Here is a 13,815-nt window from a genome sequence, read left to right as displayed (position 1 = left end):
GGGTTAACTCATGCAGGGCCCACAGAAGTTTTTCACTGTAGGGCCAACATGAGAGTTTACTGTGGGCAGCCCACCATGTTAACAGCACAGTTAAAGGGTTAATCAAACTATTTTTTAACAATTCAGTAAAATGTCATATATGTCATTACATTCAACAGCCCACACCATACTTAACTAAAACTGCACATAGTCAAGAAGATGTCTTTGCCTGTTTGCTTAGCAGCTGTTCCCCTGTTCCTTTAAAAATCTTGTTGCAGTGTTCTGCTAGTATGTAATATTAAAAAGTTTATAATGATTTCTTTCTTTTTCTTTTTTTTATATTGGAATTATTGTTCACTAGGTACATTTGCAAAACAACTTAAAATGTAGAATGTGCTCATCCTCATAATTACTTAACATTTTCTTTAGGAAAATTGCATCCTATGTTTTGACTTTACTTAAAGCCATCAACAATGCATTTATAGAGGTTAGTAACTATTATCATTCACAATAAGTATTTATAAAAACACAACACAGGTATTAATAACAATATATTCACTTATTTGACAGAAATAAATCTGAATTACTAAAATGTCATTGTTATATAATAACATTATAGCGATGCAGGTTGCATCTTTATAAATTCATGGAATTGACTGATTAATTAATACTTATAAATCAGTGTAATGGATTATGAGCATGCGCACTGAAAAAGCAAATGCATGACTTATAAGTAATGATAAAAATAATATAAATGTAACTATAACTGTTCTTTGAATGCAGTATATGTCTTAATGAGTTTTTAAAATATATTTATAGAATACTTAACATAAATAAGTATAAATAGAGCTAAAATTCATTATAAGCATAGACTTCATAGAAAGTATTACCGTATATTAAATAAAATTAACTTATTTGTCACAATAAAACAATGTAAATTACTGATCAATGATGCATTTGTTCACTATTATCATTGGTCTTCATCAGTTATGTGTGCATATATATATATATATATATATATATATACACACACACACATAATAAATACATCACTGATGAATTTGATGTTATATATTTCTGAAATGGCAAAAAAGAAAAAAAAAAAATTATTATTAGCAGAGCCTTATTAGTAATACGGAAGATGGCGTCATCACGTGATTAATTCTAACCAATGAGACTGCTGGAACTGCATCGCTAATGAGCTGTCATTCCGGATTGGACTGCACTGCCCAGTTCTGCTTCAAACAGGTAAGCTTTTTAAATTATAAGCTTTTTTAAATGGTAATTTCTGAGTTTTCTGTTACAATTAGTGTAACAGATGAAAATGCTAATGAATTTATTGACTAAAATTAAATTACACCAATTTTTAGTGTTTTAATCTGATTGTAACGTATGCTGCCGTTTAAATGACTAACGGTTATAACGGTCGACTAGCCCATTTTCTGGTAATCTATACTTTATATATGTACTTTAAAACTGCATAAATTCAATGCCTTGAATTGTTTTACATCCATTTTGGTGTTAATTTGATTTATTATTGTTCTCCTGTTGCTATTTTAGCGAACTACGACCGAGCTATAATGAGTCAGACGTCCGTTTTATAGTTAAAATAGCGACGTAAACGAGGCCTACATTAAATCTCGTTACATATGATTTTATAACCGTTCATACATCGATAAACACTGTGCGCTGACAGTTCAGACAGCAAACCATATTTATTTATATACATGTGCTTTGTATTTTTATATTGCTATCATGTTAACGTGACCTAAAAATAACAAATTGAACGCTTTGTATCACGCGCAAGTTGGCGCGTGCACGGAGAGACAGAGAGAGAGAGAGAGAGAGAGAGAGAGAGTGGAAAAAGTTTTCGTTGTGGAAAAAGCTAGAAAAACGTTCCCTAACTCAAAAATCATCCTGTCCACTTTACTTCAAAGAAAAGATTTCCATCCCAAAACAATCAATAAAATAAATTCCAGCATCTCCAGACATTGTGCCCTTTTGCCTAACGTCCACTTGGCCCACCATCCAGACCTGGACACTGACTGTCTATATGACCACGTCCACCTTTACAAGAACCTGGTTCATATTTTTGCAAAGAGACTCAAAGATGTCACTCTGAACAGGAGTGACCAGACAATCCCCAGGTGGAGCAGAACCAGCCCTAAACCAGCCAATCCGACGAGACTCACTTCAGGAAACTACATCGCAGCCAACACCTCATCCAAAGCCCCGGCCAGAGCACCTCCCAGAGCTTCAACACGCAGACCGGATCCATACGGACAGAAACTGTCCTACAACAGCCCCGCAGCTCCAACAGCTGAAGCCCGTCCACAGCAGAGCCCGGCCCAGCCAGGCAGACTGAGCTATGTCCAGGCTGTCAGCGGAGGAGCAAACCGAGCTAACGATGAACTTCACGACATCCAACACATGCTGAGTATCATCTGCTCTCACTTACTAACGCACAGTGGACAATGGTAAAAAAAAAAAAAGTGAATTTAGATTTGATTGTTGGTCCTAACATTACATTCCACAATTCAATGTTTTTCACTCAATATACTATACATATATATATTTTCTATCAATCTCTTTTCTCAAAATGGCAAACAAACCATATTGTTTAATTTAAACGTTTGTGATGAAATCACTCAGCTTTTCTACATGGAATATCCAAGGTCTAAACTCCTCAATCTTTGGTCTAAAAAGTAGAAATCCTGACTTTATGAGAGAAATTCAAGACATAGATATCATAATCTTGCAGGAAACCTGGTGTAGAGGAGATGTGTTCACTGGTTGTCCCTCAGGATACAGAGAGATCATATTACCATCAGTCAAACTCACATCAGTCACACAGGGGAGAGACTCGGGGGGGATGATAATCTGGACTAAATCTGAACTATCCATAGAATCAGTCAAAAAAGATCAACATCACCTGTGGCTGAAAATTAAAGAAGGAATAATATCAACATCTCAGCCTGTCTTCCTTTGTGCCACATATATACCCCCCTCGAGTCTCCGTACTTCCAAGAGGAAACCTTTCAAACCATAGAACGGGAAATCAGCCATTTCCAGGCCCAGGGAAATGTGCTGCTTATGGGTGATCTGAATGCCAGAACTGGAGAAGAATTCGATTTCTTAGAATCACATGGTACAAGATTTATCACTGGCAGTAATAACCTATTCCCTTGTTACCCCACCAGACAAAATTGTGATCACACAGTGAACGCTCACGGACGGCAGCTGCTGCAGCTCTGCCGAGGACTGGCTCTGTACATCATCAACGGAAGACTGCGAGGGGACTCGCTCGGCCGATACACCTACAGCTCAGCTCTTGGTAACAGCACTGTAGATTACGCAATCACAGATCTCGACCTTTCTTCTTTGAGAGCATTCACAGTCAAACCCTTAAAACCTTTCTCAGACCACAGCCAAATCACCCTTTATATAAAGCAATCTGAAACATCACCCAAACCAATTAAAACACCATATCAAATGAACAAAATAACATAATTTAAATGGACAGAAAACAGCGCCACTAACTACATCAATGCTGTTGAATCTTCAGAAATTCAATCCCTCTTACATTCATTCCAAATACAGGTATACCCTAAAAATCAATTCGGCATCAATCAGGAAGTACAAGATCTAAACAACATATTCTACAAAACAGTACGAAAAAGTAATTTGACAATTGTTAAATCAAAGAAAAAATATTTAGAAACTGACAAATGGTTTGATTTGGACTGTAAGGCTCTGAGAAAAAAGCTCAGAAATGTATCAAATCAAAAACACAGACAACCAGATAATCCAGACGTCCGCCTTCATTACTGTGATGCACTAAAACAATATAAAGCCACACTCCGTCGGAAAAAAAGCACAGTTTTTGCAAAACCAGTTTGAAGAAATCAAAAAGTCTATAAATTCACACAAATTTTGGGATAAATGGAGATTACTATACAAACCAAATCAAGAAGTTCTGGCAATCCAAGATGGGGAGAAGTGGAAAAACCACTTCCAAGAATTGTATAGCCCCACTGAAATTCTAAATTCTAATCAAAATGAAATAATAAATAAACTAGACAATTTGGAAAGATCAATTAAAGCAAATCAAAACCCCTTAGATTTCCCCATAACAATAAAAGAATTGGAAGACAAATTACGGGTCCTTGAGTCCAAGAAAGCCTGTGGTGTTGACAGCATCCTGAATGAGATGCTGAAACACACAGACCAAAGCTTCAAACTGGCCATGCTAAAACTGTTCAATGATGTTCTGAGTGTCGGGTTTTTCCCTGAGATCTGGAACAAGGGCCTCATCAGCCCTATCCACAAGAATGGTGACAAATTAGACCCCAACAACTACCGAGGCATCTGTGTGAACAGTAATCTGGGGAAGGTTTTCTGCAGCATCTTGAACGCGAGACTCCTAGACTTCCTTATGAAGCACAATGCCTTGAGTAAATGTCAAATTGGCTTTCTCCCAAAATGTCGCACATCCGATCACATTTTTACATTACAAACACTAATTGATAAATATGTACATCAAAACAAAAGACAAATTTTTGCTTGTTTCGTTGATTTCAAAAAAGCATTCGATTCAATCTGGCATGAAGGATTATACCTAAAACTTATTGATAGTGGAATAGGGGGAAAATTCTATGATTTGATCAAATCAATGTACACAGCCAGCCAATGTGCGGTTAAAATTGGAAACACGAGAACCGAATTTTTCCCCCAGGGGCGTGGAGTGAGACAGGGCTGCAGTTTAAGCCCCACCCTCTTTAACATTTATATCAATCAATTGGCCAATATTATAGAAAACGCTCCCATTCAAGGTCTCACTCTACATGACACAGATATAAAGTGTCTTCTCTATGCAGATGACCTGGTGCTCCTGTCGCCCACTAAAGAGGGGCTTCAGGACAGCCTGAATCTGCTGGAGGATTACTGTCAGTCCTGGGCCCTGACAGTCAACCTCCAAAAAACTAGAATCATGATGTTCCAGAAACGCTCCAGATCTCAGGGACCAACACACACATTCACACTAGCACAAAGAACCATTGAAAGCACAAAAACATACACTTACCTTGGACTGAAAATAACTCCAACAGGTAACTTTACTTTGGCTGTGAATGAACTCAAAGAGAAAGCTCAAAGGGCTTTCTATGCCATTAAAAGATCAATAAAAATTGACATCCCAATCCAAATTTGGCTCAAACTTTTCAAATCTATAATTGAACCTATTGTTTTATATGGCAGTGAAGTGTGGGGTCCTTCTATAAAATTTGATTTCTTAAATTGGGAAAAACATCCGATTGAAATTCTACATTTAGAATTCTGTAAAAGAATACTCAGAGTCCAAAGAAAGACGCCAAACAATGGATGCAGGGCAAAATTAGGCCAATACCCTCTCCTTCTAAACATCCAAAAAAGAGCCATCAAATTCTGGAAACACCTAAAAACAAGCGACCCCAACATATACCATTACAAAGCCCTAAAACACCAAGAGCTGAGCGTAAGTAAAAGTCCCCTGTGCCAGCTGGTGCTGAGACTGACTGACCTCACACCCGCTGAGATCTGCCAGCCTCAGGACTCACACACACTCACACACATTCGGCTTACACAAATTATAAACACAGAAAAAGACAAGTACATCACCCATTGGACAAACACCATTAAAAACCAACACAAACTGGAATGTTATTCGGCACTAAATTGAGAATACGCTATTGCGAACTACCTGAGCACAGTGAGTGATGCGAAACTCAGGAAAACACTGATGGTGTACAGACTCAGCGAGCACAGTCTGGCCATAGAGACGGGCCGGCGCAGACAGACCTGGCTCTCCCGTGAGGACAGACTGTGCTCGCACTGCATCCTGGGAGTGACGGAGACGGAGCTGCACTTCCTCACAGAATGCCCAAAATACCAAGATATCAGAGACCACTACTTCCCCAAAATTAATAAAATATTCCCCCAATTTAACTCCTATAGCCCAATCCAAAAACTATATTACATTCTTGGTGAAGAAGACAAATGTTCCAATATAGCTGCAAGATTTGTTGCATCTTGCCATCTCCTGAGGGACAACCAGAAAGAAACAAACAGCCAATAAACACATCCCCATTAGACCTACACACTGTATATACTGTATATAATGTTCAAATTCTAAGTTCAGTTATTACATGATTTCTGTATTATAATCTTTTTTATTTATTATTTTTAGAATTATTCTATTTTGTTACTAAAATTATTTTTATTAATTTTATTATTTTCTACATAGGCTTTACTCAGATGTTCTGTTATTCTAAATATTTTTCTATGTTGGTTAAATGCTTTGGCAATACAAAATGTATTTTTTTGTCATGCCAATAAAGCTATCTGAATTGAATTGAGAGAGAGAGAGAGAGAGAGAGAGAGAGAGAAGTCATTGGCCTGTGTATTTCACATGAAAACAACCATCTGTAATTAATTAATTATGAAAAGATATAATTTCATGGCCTAAATGTTTTAGTTATATTCACATTAAATATTGATGTATAATTTCTCTTGAATGTACGTTATAGGTTACATTTCATCAGCAAGTCCATCCATACAGAGCAATATTTAACTGACATATTAATTCTTGTTTCTTTTTCTCCTTTTCATTGTGTGTAATCAGATCATTGGTTCTGCTCTGTAAGTATTCGACTCACTGTCTGACACATTCTCAGTTTTTGTATTGTAGATTGCACCATATAACTGTACTTTCATAAACATTTTGCTTGTTATCTGTTAATCTTTTGGGTATCACTGTATCTGACAGTACAGTGGTGCCATGTGTCACATTCTCAGATGTCATTGTACATATTCATGAATAAAAGATTTAAACTGGCTTCATACCATTGAAATGTTGTTTGTCCTCTCTCTTTTCATTATTCTTTGCCATCTAGTCCTGATTCCTGACTACAAGTCTTCAGGATGACCAGGAACTACAGGACGGTTTGAGCTACACTCTGCAGGACGTTGGTCCTCCATGACCAGGACTGGACACCACTGTCGTAAGTGATCGATCTAGCAGTCATTCTGGATCTCTGAATTGTCATGTTCAGAACATATTGCAGGGGATATCAGCTCTGGGCCTCAAGGACCACTGTCCTGCAGACTTTAGCACCAACCCTGGTCCAACACACCTGAACAAGCCAATCGAGCTCTTTTGGTTTACTGACTAGAAAGTCACATGTGGTGAGATTGATCAGGTGTGGACATAAACTGTGCAAGACAGTGCACTTCGAGGACCAGAGCTGAGAACTCCTGACATGCTGATTAGTCAATAATCACTGATGAAAAATGAATACAGTACATTTTAATTTGTATAGATTTATTCAATATTTCTTTCTCTCTTTTTCTCCTTTGTGATTTTGTTAACCACAGCTAAATAAACCTAAGGAGAGCCGCTCAAGCACAGGTCACTGCATCTTTTGCTGTGTAAGTACATTTTTGACTGTCAGACACATTCTCAGTATTTGCATTTATTTTAATAAAAATTACATATTCATGCTGAAAGTTAAAGTCATCAATGATTTCTTACATTAAAGGTATAGTTCTTCATGTTGTTCCAAACTTGTATTACTTACTTTTTTCTGTGGAATGCAAACGAAGATATTTTGAAGAATGTTTCATTTGTTTTGTCCATACAATGTAAACTGCTTTGGATCCCATTGACATGGTCAGTTTTCAAAATATCATCTTCCACAGAAGAAATCATGCAGGTTTGGAATGACACAAGGTTGAGTAGCAAACAATTTTTTTCTTTACATTGTGTTGACAATTTTAGTAAATTGTTCTCATGCTCTCAGTTCATCATGCCCTCAATTTGTTCACTCTCTGTATCTTTCTCTCTCAACAACAGTCTAAAATTGTTTTTAACATTAATAAACAACACCTGGGACTATTTTTCAGGAACTCAAATTATTCTCAGGTTTCTCCAGTCAAAGTGCATTTAGATGTTCTCAAAAGATTGTTCCCTGGGTTGGAAATGTCCTAACCCTTGGGAAAACACAAATGTAATAATTAATATTAAAGCAATAATAATTAATGTTTCAATTGTTGTTTTTTTCTCACTTTAGATAAAAAAGCGCACAAAAAGCGGCCAGGCCACAGCTTCCAAAGTGGAAACTCCTGTTAAATCATGGCTCCATAATGCAAGAGACTGGGATGGTGGAAGGAGCAGAAGAACCAGAAGACTGGAGATCAGGCAAAGATCTACTGGTACCCGAGGGGATTGATCACTCATCTCCATCCACAAATGAATGATTTCTGAATGATCATGTGACACTGACAACTGGATGCAGGCTGCTGAATATTAAGTTTTAACATCACAGGAAAATTTTACTTTGTAAAATATATTAAAACAGTTCAGGGCTCGACATTTTCCTGTGACGAGTAAATCGGTCATTCACAAACTCTGTTGTAAATACAATTTATTCTGCAGCATCAGTGTTAAGGCCGGCTGTGACGTATAAATCTGCATATTTATGATATTTTTACCTTTATAAAGGGCATTTTCCCCATTATTAAATAAATGCTTAAATTTAAATTAAATTTGATCAATAAATTAAATTAGTGTAATAAGACACTGTTACCAGTCAAATTAAATAATTTACACTGAAAAATTACAACTGCATTTAAAAATGTTGTGAGATTAGATAATAAAAAAATGTCGGAAAGAATTATACTTTTAAACATGAAACTAAACTGCCAGTAGGTGGCGGCAGGTAACTGTCTTAATGAGTGAGTCATTGAGTCATTAATTCAAACAAAGAAATAAAATCAGTGTCACATTTTCAATTGTGATGGTAATTCAGCACTCTTGGTTGTGTTCACCCAAAAATGAAAATTCTGTCATTAATTAATCACCCTCATGTCGTTCCACACACGTAAGACCTTCATTCATCTTCAGAACACAAATTAAGATATTTTTGATAAAATCCAATGACTCGTGAGGCCTGCATTGAGAGCAAGTTAATTTAGACCTTCAAATGCCCAGAAAGGTAACTGTTACAAAAAAACATGTTTAAAACAGTTCATGTGACTACATTGGTTCAACCTTAATGTTATGAAGCGAAGAGAATACTTGTGCGCCAAAAAAACAATATAACGATTTTATACAACAATATCTAGCACTCGTCACTGAACTAAACACTGCTTTATGAAGCTTCGAAGCTTTACGAATCTTTTGTTTCGAATCAGTCGTTCAGACAGAGCGTGTATCAAACTGCCAAAGTCACTTGTACTATTGAAATCTTGAAACACTTATGAATGAATGCAATGAAGCCTTGTTTACTGAAATCACGTGACTTTGGCAGTTTGAGATCATATGATACATGCTTGTTATTTAGTCTTTTTGGTGCACAAAAAGTATTCTTGTTAACTTGCTCTCAGTGCAGGCCTCCCGAGCCATTGGATTTTATCAAAAATATCTTGACTTGTGTTCCGAAGATAAACAAAGGTCTTATGGGTGTGGAACGACATGAAGGTGATTAATTAATGACAGAATTTTAATTTTGGGGTGAACTAACTCTAAAACTGAGTTTCTTTGAGTGAGCTGGGCACATTTGTTGCGATTTTTCCTCGAGAGGCTGTGCGAGTCTCAACAGCGCAACCTTGTTACCGTCAGTACATTATATATTATATTATTTTTCACTATCAGTCGCCATTTACACTAAATGAATCCAGAACAATTCTCATGTTTTTGGTGATTCCCTAGTTATTTTTTGTTATTGGCGTTTTTATCAGGCTGCTTGTCCAGTCGGGCAAGTACAATTCTCTTTCACTTGCCCCTTCAAAAAATCCACTTGTCCTGGACAAGCATTAATGTCGAGCCCTGCAGTTAATATTAAAGTTAATATTATTTCAGAAAATTACTCTTTTAATGTTTTTTTTTTTTTTTTTTTTTAATCAAATAAATACAGCCTTGATGAGCAGAAAGAACTTCTTTCAAAAGCATTTTAAAAATATTACTGAACTTTTGAATGGTAATGTATTGTGTGTGTGTGTGTGTGTGTGTGTGTATATATATATATATATATATATTTTTTTTTTTTTTTTTTTTTTTTTTTTACATGAATGTGAATAAATGAAATTATTTGAAACATATGACTTCTAATTTATTCTTTCAACAAGTGAACTTGTTTTGTGTGTGTTGTGGCAAATGCAAAGTAGAACCAAACTAATCTTGTTGTTTGTTAAAGCCAAAGGTATGTTCTTACACATCTGTGCATTGTTCAGTATGCCCACTCTTTTCCCAGTGTACCCACAGTAAACCCACACTTTGCCCACAGTATGGGCTTGCTGTGGGCCCACAAATGGCCAACAGAGGCCCACTCTGCTTAGTGTGGGCCAGCCCACAGTCAGCCCACACTTTGTCCCACTGGGTCCCCACCTGGGTCCCATAGTGTGGGACCCACACGTGCCCCACATTTCACGCCGGTATCTGGGCCCACAGTGGGCTGCCCGCAATGGCCCCACACGGGCCCCTAAGGGGCTTGCTGTGGGCCCACTTCTGGCCCCAACAGGGGCCCACTCTGCATAGTGTAGGCCAGCCCACAGTCATCCCACACTTTGGGCTGTCCCACTGTGCCCCGCATTTCACGCCGGTATCTGGAAACACAGTGGGCTGCCCGCAATGGCCCCACACGGGCCCCAAAGAAGCATGTTTGCTGGGTCAGCGCCTCGTCACGTCTTAAAATTCGAACGCATTGTTTTCTATGAGAGTACGCACACCGGCGGCGACATTTGGTGCCTGTCCGCGGCGCCCAGCTAGACTCAGAAAAAAATATATAAAACAATGCGTTCGAATTTGAAAGACATTCGGCGCCTGTCGCGGCGCTGAGCTTCGCGTCCGGTGTGCGAGCCCCTTGAGCGGCAGCATTGGTTTTCAGCGTGAATGTCGCGAAAAACACACAAAACACATCCAAAACGGGAAAGAGCTTTGTGATTGACTGTACAAATAACTTTGACACAAACCCATTTAAAAACTGCAGAAAGCAACAGGAAAAAAAGCAAATGGATCACTGCAATTCACAGAAACAGCCCGACTCCAGGCAGAGAAACATGGATTTGCAGTTATCATTTTGTGTCAAATTTTTGGATTTTGAGGTAAAATCATACCGTATATTGTATTGTTATATATTATGTTGACAACTCATCAATTAAATATTTTCCATCTTATATTCTGCATAATTGGGTGTTTTTCAATAAACAACACTGACATAAACTATACTATAAAACTATATATGTTTTAGGGCTGGACAATATAACGATATAACATTGATATAAGTGATTACGCGGATTTAAACGATAGCCTACCTATATTGTAGTTATATAAAATATTCACAGGCAGATTTGCTTAAAAGTATTTCCCCGGCGTTGACATATAGATGTTAGGATCTCCTGGCTGCATGTCAATATCCATGGATTAGGTTTATTTGACAAGTTGTAAGAAACACTTTCGAGTCCAACCTTTAGTGTAATTCGTTTGTTTTACTCGCGTTTTCGCAGTTTCCCCTATTAAATCCAGTCACACAGCAGCTTCTTTTGCCACTCAGTCCAGCTGAGGGAGCGCGTTTTCGGCGGGAAAGTGACGTCGACGCATACCCTCTATAGAGAATTAAATTGTTTGTTTAACATTATGTAAGTAAACGGCTGACTTATTGAAAGTTTAAACAATGTAATGAGAAGATTAAGAGTTGGCTGTAAAAAGATGTTTAATCATTATTACTGACAGCACATCAAGCTAACGAACAGGTCGAGATAACGCTACATCCGCTTGTTAACACTGTTTTATTTAACGGAGACATTCGTTGTTAAGTTCGCAGTTTAATGAGATTAGAAAACTTAACGGACAGCAACATTCAGGCGGCAGTAGTTTATAGGGCTCACAGTTTGTAGTTTTTTTAGAATATGTATATTATTATCATTGTATTTATTTGTATATATTGTATTTAATATTTAGGCTATGTTTTGTATTTCTCTCGCCCTCTCTGTCTATCTACACATTATTTATTTATATATAATGTATTCAAGTTTATTTATTGATTCATGTCTTTTGTTTCTTGTGTAGGCTATTTTTATATGCATTCATTTTGAACAATAAATTACTTAATTTCGTTGCTTCAAATCAGCCTCTGTCGTGATATTCACAGATGTATTTTTATTCTGAGGTACAATTTCCTAGCTAAATAGGTGATTACTTGGCATATTTAGCAAGCTGTTGAAGAAAGCGTGATCTGCGAGCAGCTGACCGACGCCTCCTTTGAGCTGTTGATTGAATCGACGTTAAAACAACGATGAAAGCGGTATGCATTAATAAAAAACATTGCTTATGAAAGCGGAGTAGAACAGGCCCTTTAAATTTTCGCGCTGTTGTGACGAAGCACGACAAGTGACAAAATTAACATGGCAGATGTAGTACGTCCGAATTCCATTCATACTACCCAGTGTTTCCCATACATTGACTAGACTGTGGCGGCCCACCACATTCTTATTTGTCCCGCCACAGTCTCAAAATGAAACGGAAATTAGGTTTGTCGCGATATTTAAATAACCGTCTGATAATGCGCCTGATAAACGTCTGCGCTCTTTTATAATGGCAAAAGTGGGAGTCATAGAGTAAAATAAGTAGACTACCACCAATTAAGTTTTCGTGCACTATATTCAAATTAATCTGAAGCTATTTCATAGCCTCATGTGAGGGAGTACATCGTTAAGTTCACGGTCAGAAACTCGTCTTCCCTCTGCCACAGCTGTCAATCATTCTCTGTTCAGCACTCAAACAGCGCGTCGCGTTCGGTAAGGACAGTCAGCACGGTAAACTCTCCAATATAATGTTATTCCCATTATAATACTTGATATTGTAGATAAAGGACTGTGGAATTGCATAAAATGACTTTATCTTGCTGGAGTTTTTTGCTGTTTCTGAACGATACCATCATACTGGCTACAGTATGTCTGTTAGATCGCACAACACAAGGACTATGAATTTGCGTCACACGCACAATAACTGGAATTTAAAAAAAGTGAGAAGAAACATATGTTTAATAAACTGTTAGATGCAGATATACACAGGGATTCTCTTTGTACCGTGAACTTTTCAATGCGCAGCGCAACTGCGCGCTCTGACTCCACATTGCTTCAAGCACATCATTCTGCACCCGGGATGCGCATTAGCGGTTTTTTTGCTGCTGTTTTGAAGCGTTTCACATGAATGGTTTTGCACACTGAAAGATTATTAATAGCCTATTTTGTTCTGTATCTATCATATCTTGTTGCCCCATTAAAAAGCTGCACAATGCATTTAAAATAAGCGTCTTTTAATCTTACATTAAAATACATACATATAATTATTTACATATAAATCTAATATAAATCGTTTTTTTTTTTCATTTGATAAGAATACAAATAGTAATTTTAAACTTTTTATTAACACCCCCCCCTTAAATGTAATGAACTGCAACCGGAAGTCAACGAGCAACGAGCACGAGCGCAATTGTAAATGTGTTCAGCATTCTGCAACAAATATTTTTCAGATTTTCTAGATTATTTTAAGATGTAAAGTGAGCAGGATATTAAAATTTAACGTATGGCTTCGGCAGGCATGGATGAAAAGCGAGGCAGCCGGTCTCGGAGCCCTCCCCAGCTCTACAGCGCCCCACAATTTTCCAATGTAAATCTGTGGTGAAAAATGGAACTGCAGCACGCTGTAATTGTGAGCCATTGGGGCAGATTTCCCACTTATTTTCACTTTAGCTTGCATAAACCTCGCTCCAGTCCAGACCAAGGGTCCGTTCTTCGTACCTC

General features: G+C 37.5%; 1 long non-coding RNA gene across 2 annotated transcripts; it reads left to right on the top strand.

The window, feature by feature from the left end:
- Positions 1 to 1,089: 1,089 nt before the first annotated feature.
- On the top strand, positions 1,090 to 8,559 carry LOC125264855. 2 transcript variants are annotated; one of them, XR_007184145.1, is made up of 4 exons: positions 1,090 to 1,227; positions 6,638 to 7,016; positions 7,390 to 7,443; positions 8,085 to 8,559. It is a non-coding gene; the product is annotated as an uncharacterized LOC125264855 (long non-coding RNA). The 2 variants fall into 2 exon arrangements; XR_007184144.1 differs by lacking the exon at positions 1,090 to 1,227 and having other exon boundaries at positions 5,437 to 7,016; positions 8,085 to 8,545.
- The last annotated feature ends 5,256 nt before the right edge of the window (positions 8,560 to 13,815 follow it).

Source organism: Megalobrama amblycephala, linkage group LG3 (genome assembly GCF_018812025.1).
Source record: "Megalobrama amblycephala isolate DHTTF-2021 linkage group LG3, ASM1881202v1, whole genome shotgun sequence".
NCBI lineage: Eukaryota > Metazoa > Chordata > Actinopteri > Cypriniformes > Xenocyprididae > Megalobrama > Megalobrama amblycephala.
The sequence above is the reverse complement of the archived record's forward strand: the minus strand, read 5'-3'. Positions and strand labels throughout refer to the sequence as shown.